This window comes from Schistocerca cancellata, chromosome 3, assembly GCF_023864275.1.
Source record: "Schistocerca cancellata isolate TAMUIC-IGC-003103 chromosome 3, iqSchCanc2.1, whole genome shotgun sequence".
Lineage (NCBI taxonomy): Eukaryota > Metazoa > Arthropoda > Insecta > Orthoptera > Acrididae > Schistocerca > Schistocerca cancellata.
In genome coordinates, this window is record NC_064628.1 from 390,695,105 (window position 1) to 390,700,293 (window position 5,189).

General features: G+C 40.5%; 1 non-coding gene across 1 annotated transcript; it reads right to left on the reverse strand.

Moving 5' to 3' along the window:
* Positions 1-2,710: 2,710 nt before the first annotated feature.
* Trnal-caa (transfer RNA leucine (anticodon CAA)) lies at positions 2,711-2,785 on the reverse strand. Its single transcript has one exon. It is a non-coding gene; the product is annotated as a tRNA-Leu (tRNA).
* Positions 2,786-5,189: the final 2,404 nt, after the last annotated feature.

The following is a 5,189-nucleotide window of genomic DNA, read 5'->3' on the forward strand; positions in this document are numbered from 1 at the left end:
AATCATGCAAACAGATTCTCGGTAGCATCGACATCAAAGCCTAGTTATACAGGGTGTTACAAAAAGGTACGGCCAAACTTTCAGGAAACATTCCTCACACACAAATAAAGAAAAGATGTTATGTGGACATGTGTCCGGAAACGTTTAATTTCCATGTTAGAGCTCATTTTAGTTTTGTCCAACTACGCTCAATGGAGCACGTTATCATGGTTTCATACGGGATACTCTACCTGTGCTGCTAGAACATGTGCCTTTACGACACAACATGTGGTTCATGCACGATGGATCTCCTGGACATTTCAGTCGAAGTGTTCGTACGCTTCTCTACAACAGATTCGGTGACTGATGGATTGATAGAGGCGGACCAATTCCATGGCCTCCACGCTCTTCTGACCTCAACCCTCTTGACTTTCATTTATGGGGGCATTTGAAAGCTCTTGTCTACGCAACCCCGGTGCCAAATGTATAGACTCTTCGTGCTCGTATTGTGGACGGCTGTGACGCCATTCTCCAGGGCTGCATCAGCGCATCAGGCATTCCATGCGACGGAGGGTGGATGCATGTATCCTCGCTAACGGAGGACATTTTCAACATTTCCTATAACAAAGTATTTGAAGTCACGCTGGTACGTTCTGTTGCTGTATGTGTCCATTCCATGATTAATGTGATTTGAAGAGAAGTAATAAAATGAGCTCTAACATGGAAAGTAAGCGTTTCCGGACACATGCCCACATAACATATTTTCTTCCTTTGTGTGTGAGGAATGTTTTCTGAAAGTTTGGCCGCACCTTTTTGTAACACCCTGTATATTCGTGATTAAATACGATACCCAGAAAGAACTTCTCTTTGCTGCTGGATAACTAACATCATCTTATAAAGTAGTCAAGCACCATCAATCCTTCAGTTCTACAGCCACGACCAAAACTACAGCGATGTTAAAAATATTCTCGTACCACACTCCATGACCAAATCCATAAAACAATTGCAAGAAGTTTCATTTAACGGCATAGGCACCGACACATAGAACCACAAGGCTGAAAATATGTTTCCTTTAGTTGTTCAATATTTTACTGAAACTGACGGAATCCTACAGAAACTATTGAAGTTTGATTCGCTGTATAACGAAACATCAGAGACAATTGCAAAGTTTCGTCTAGACACTTTAAGACACCTGCAAATTTCATTAGATAAATTATTCGCCTTTTCTGGAGACAATACCAATATCAACGAAGGGCTTCATCGAAGCGGCCAGCGGAAAGTTTTTCACCAAATTAAAGAAGAACAGGGGAAAGATGCAGAAGTAAATGGATGCCCTGCCCATATTCACCACAATACTCCATCAAGCGCTGCTGGAGTCTTAACTTTCGACACTGAAATAATCGTCATGAAAATATTTAATTATTTTACAATATAGATGGAACGGCAGAAGCGCTGAAAAGAGTTCTGCTTATACGCTGATGTCAATCTTCAGACTCTTCCACTTCACTAAAAAACAAGATGGCTTTCGTTAATGCCTGCAGTAGAGATAATTCTTAAGCTTTGGATTCCATTGAAACAAACTGTTGAAAGTTAATGCCTGAAATTTGGTATTCTCGGCGCACTCTTGACACCGTGGATTCTGAGTACTAAATTCCCTAACGATTTCGGAAATGGAACGTCCCTGCGTCTAGCTGGAATTACCATTCCGCGTTAAAAGTGTATTAATTTCCGTTGTGGGACCGTAGTCATGTCGGAAACCTTTTCACGTGAATCACGTAAGTACATACGACAGATCCGCCAATGCAATGCACTTCCAGAATAAGCTCTGCCACAGTGGTAAAATCACAAATCGCACACTGCACTCGCCGTTGTATGCCCGATGGGCCAGCTGCTTAACCGCTTTGCGTCATTTTTTCATTTCGTTTTCTCGCATTCGCTCAGCACTGGACTGTTTTGGGTTTTTGCATTCCTTTCAACTCGACCTTTTCTCTTCCGTTTCCTACAGTTACGTGCAGATACACGAGTCTAATGGGACGACATCTTTCATTATCTTGCAATTGTCAATTCAATATCGATTTTCACTTATATTCTGTCGAAGACTTTTATTGTGTCGTAGTAGTGCTCTGCAAGCTCTTCACGTTGACACTCAGATCAGTCTTAAGAAAAACGCGTTTCCGCGCTGCACAAATTGATAACTTTACACAAAAGCTGAGCCTGGTTGTCCACTGGGCCCGTTTCGTCCGACTCACAGGTTGTACGTACTGCAGCCGAGTCACATCCGAGAGTATTCCAGCCAACATTGTCAAAAGAATGGAAACATCCCAGTGCTAGTTCTGCAAGGTTCGCAGGAGAGCTTCTGTAAAGTCTGGAAGGTAGGGGACGAGGTGCTGGCGGAAGTAAAGCTGTGAGGCAACTGAATGGACAAGGGACAGTGATTGATGATCTTTTCCAGAAAATAACATACGTAAGTCACGCGGGAAAGAACCAAGGGGAAGCGAAGGGTGGTGTGGGTCAGTCCTATACTAAGCAAACGAAGCAGACTAGGAGAATTTATTCTCATATATGAAGCACGTGCTAACAGGGTGAATATTACCGAACCATCAGTTTAATAAGTCACGGTTGCAAAATACTAACACGAATTCCTTACAGAAAAGCGGAAAAGCTGGTTTATAGCATTTCCAGACTTAGAAAAATCTTTTGACAATGAAACTTCCTGGCAGATTAAAACTGTGTGCCGGACCGAGACTCGAACTCGGGACCTTTGCCTTTTGCGGGCAAGTGCTCTACCAACTGAGCTACCCAAGCACGACTCACGCCCCCTCCTCACAGCTTTACTTCCGCCAGTACCTCGTCTCCTACCTTCCAGACTTTACAGAAGCTCTCCTGCGAACCTTGCAGACTTTTATTGTGTCGTAGCAGTGCTCTGCAAGCTCCTGAAAGAAAGGATATTGCGGAGACATGGCTTAGCCAGAGCCTAGGGGATGTTTCCATTCTTTTGACAATGTTGGCTGGAATACTCTCTTTCAAATTCTGAAGGTAACAGGGGTACAATCAGGGAGCAAAAGGCTATTTACAACTTGTACAAAAACAGGGCGGCAGTTAGAAGAGTCGAAGGGCATAGAAGGGAAGGAGTGCTTGATAAGGGAGTGAGACAGGATTGTAGCATTTCCCTGATGCTATTCAACCTGTACAGTGAACAAGTAGTAAAGGAAAAAAACGAAAACTTTGGCGTAAGAATTAAAATTCAGGAAGAAAATATAAAAGCCTTTAGCCGATGACATCTTAATTCTGGCATGCCAGCAAAGGTCTTGGAAGAGCAGATGAACAGAATGGGCAGTCTCTTGAATGGACGATATGGTATGAACATCAACAAAAGCAAAAGAACGATAATAGAATGTAGTCGAAATAAATCAGGTGATGCCAAGGGAGTGGGATTAGGAAACGAGACACATAGACAAAAAAGTAGTAGACGAGTTTTGCTATTTGGACAGCGAAATGACTGATGATGGGCGAAGTGGAGAGGATATAAAATGTTAATTGGCAATGCCAAGAAAAGCGATTCTGAACAACAGAAATTTGCTAACATCGAATATAGATTTAAGTGCTTGGAAGTCTTTTATGAAAGTATTTTGTAGGGAATGTAGCCATGTATGGCAGTGAAACCTGAACGATTAACAGTTTAGGCAAGTAGAGAATAGACGTTTTTGAAATGTGGTACTGCAGAATAATGGTGAAGATTAGATAGGTTTTCATGTAACTAAAGAGGAGGCACTGTATAGAACTGAGGAGAAAAGAAATTTGTGGCACAACCTGACTAGAAGAAGGGATCAATTGGTAGAACACATTCCGAGATATTAAGGGATCACCAATTTAGTATTGGAGGGAAGTTTGGGGGATAAAAATTGTAGAGGGAGACCCAGAGATGCATACAGTAAGCAGATTCAAACGGACGTAGGTTGATGATGAGGTTTGCACGGAACAGAGTAACATGGAGAGCTGCATCAAACCAGTCTTCGTACTGAATTTTGAGGACATTATCTATTCATCATTTTCTCCTGATGGTTTCTCCATGCACTGGTTGATGTTGTAAACTTAAAGAAGCTAACACTATAATAATAGTAAAAGACTTTTTACATTTTCCGTTTTGAGCCATTAACGTTATTTTCTGTTGGTCTCGTCGTAAACCATATTGTCTCGGTTGTTTTTCTGCCACTAAAAATTTCGTATCGATAACAATTTCCACATTTTGCGCTTCTGAACCACTATCACGAGCTTCGACATAGATTTTTCCAATCGGTTTATGTGGAAACTCATCGCCTTCGCACTCATGCACAACCTGTAGGATAATGTAATAATGCTTGACAAAAAAACTGTACAGAATGCAAATCATTTTATATTATACGAGAAATATAGGTGGAGTTATTACGGCACTTTCAAGATATTCCCCCAATTTTTCGTCACCCGGTTACACTCTAAACAGTAATAACTCATCAAAAACAGCATTTGAATTTGATTTTTCCCGTCATGGCAAGTTATTTGATGCACAAAGCAATGCTCAGGAAAGAACTGATTTAAACTTAGCACGATTAATTTGCACTAATTTCACAACATTCTCATTGCGCTCTTAGTTCTGTTTGTTATAATATTAAAAAAAGTACTTGATTTTTTCAACTGCTTCTTTATACTATTTGGAAATCGTGTACATTTTTCTACATTGATGAAACTTTTCGAAATTGGTATATGGACGCCTTATCATCCAGTCCAAATGAAATTTTCTCAATCTCGCATCTCCATCATTCCTGAAATTATAATTTTCGTCAGGTTAACATGTAATCAATAAGATTATAACTTTAGGGAATCGTCATCTCATTTTCTTCAATATAATTTCTGACATCGCAGATGTTGGAGGAGAAGGCTAAATACTATTCTTTTCATTAAATTCCTTGAAGTCAGTAGAGGCACTGGCTAAATCTATATTTTCTCCGTCACTGCAATTACAGAGACTTTTTAATAGAGATATTTGAGTTTGACTTACCTTTTTCTTGTAATATTTCACCGCAAGTAATACAGTCACTGTCATTTTTGGTTTTCATATGTTTAGGTGGTGCAGAAAATTACGAATATCGATCACTTTTCTTACTCTATGTTTTTACACCCCTCAACGCACAAAATTTTAAGTGAACCACGTTCATGTTCATGCACCACTGCTC